The sequence below is a fragment of the Triticum dicoccoides genome, chromosome 6A, assembly GCF_002162155.2.
Source record: "Triticum dicoccoides isolate Atlit2015 ecotype Zavitan chromosome 6A, WEW_v2.0, whole genome shotgun sequence".
In the NCBI taxonomy this organism is placed as follows: domain Eukaryota; kingdom Viridiplantae; phylum Streptophyta; class Magnoliopsida; order Poales; family Poaceae; genus Triticum; species Triticum dicoccoides.
The window spans coordinates 157,007,256-157,009,028 of NC_041390.1; positions in this window are offsets into that span (position 1 = coordinate 157,007,256).

The following is a 1,773-nucleotide window of genomic DNA, read 5'->3' on the forward strand; positions in this document are numbered from 1 at the left end:
CTTTGACTCGGTGGCTATCCTAAACTACGACTGCAAGCGACTCTTTTGAGGTGGCGCACACGAGTCCACATATTCACCATATCAATACACCACTATGGATCCGCTCCCGTCTCCCTACGAGAACGCCATCCATAGCACTCACGCTTATCTTGCGTATTTTAGAGTATCCACTTTCACTTGTCTATGATCTGATATAAGCAACCCAGAAGTCCTTTTCCGCGGACACGGCTATTCGAATAGATTAGGTTAACCCTGCAGGGGTGTACTTCTTCACACACGCTCTCACCACTTACCGCCGTTTACACGACATGTACTCGGCAACCTTCAAGCGGAAGCCCAACGTGGGTGTCGGCCACGGCCTGCCTAAACACTCCAGTCTCTAGTCCAGGTTTATCGCCTATTCGGGTTCCATCCATGAGGAGATCCGGCCGGAGTTTCACTCACAGCCCCAAACGATGTGTACAGGGTTCCGTGACACCAAACGGGTGCCCGGTTTACCCGGCCACGTGCCTACCGCATCACAGCCCACCCCTACGGTCAGCGCTGTCCACCGCCTCCAGCATACTACAAACACCAGAAACTACTTGCAACTCCTGGACAGATGACAAGGGTGATTAAGAAGCCGAGAGGGTCCATTGGTTTCGGGCCCAATGCGTGGTAGTAGCTGAATCATGGATCACAAACACAGAACTCAGTTCCTGAGGACGGCTGCAATGAGACAACCCACCATGTACTCCTACATGGCCTCTCACCGCTACCTTTACCAAATCGTGTTCACACACTTAGCTCACACACAGTAGGACATGTTCACACACCTCTGATTCATCCCCGATGAATCAGACCTGACTCAACTCTAAGCAGTAGCAGGCATGACAAACAAACATGAATGAGTAGGCACATCAGGGCTCAAACAACTCCTACTCATGCTAGTGGGTTTCATCTATTTACTGTGGCAATGACAGGTCATGCAGAGGATAAAGGGGTTCAACTACCGCAGCATGTAACAGTTGAATCGGTGTTGTCCTAATGCAGTAAAAGAGAGCAGGAGCGAGAGAGTGGGATTGTATCGGAATGAACAAGGGGGTTTTGCTTGCCTGGCACTTCTGAAGATAACATTGAGTCTTCATCAGTGTCAACGATCACATCATCGGTATCACGTCTATCGAGAGGGGACAAATACCGGCAATACAGAAAGGAACACAATCAATGCAATGCAATGCAAAATATGATGCATGCTCATGACATGACAATATGAATGTGTTTTGAGCTAATGCAACTAGCAACAGATTAGATGAAGTTGGTTTGAATATAAGATTCAAATTCAAACTCCATATGTGATTATTCAAATGCCATTTAGTTGATTTGTGCTAAACAGCACCTATAAGTTGTTCTAACATGCATGAAAATGGTACAGATGGATTCCTTGAATTTTTCTGATAATTTTTCATATATAAATTATTTAATTTGGAGTTACGGTTAATTTTCTATGAATTTTAGAAGTTTTAGGCATTTTCTGGAATTTCCTGAATATTTAGAATTAAAATAATTCCAGAAAATGAATTATGGCGTCAGCACCACGTCACTGTGACGTCAGCAGTCAACAGACGCTGCTGGTGGTCAAACCTGACCAGTGGGTCCTCCGTGTCAGTGACTAACCTAACTAACTGGGTTAGTTAGCGTTTTAATTTAAACTAACCTAGATTAATTAGGCGGGCTGGTCCCGCATGTCAGTGACACAGGGGGAGGTCAAACCCCGGTCAAATGGCCCAAACA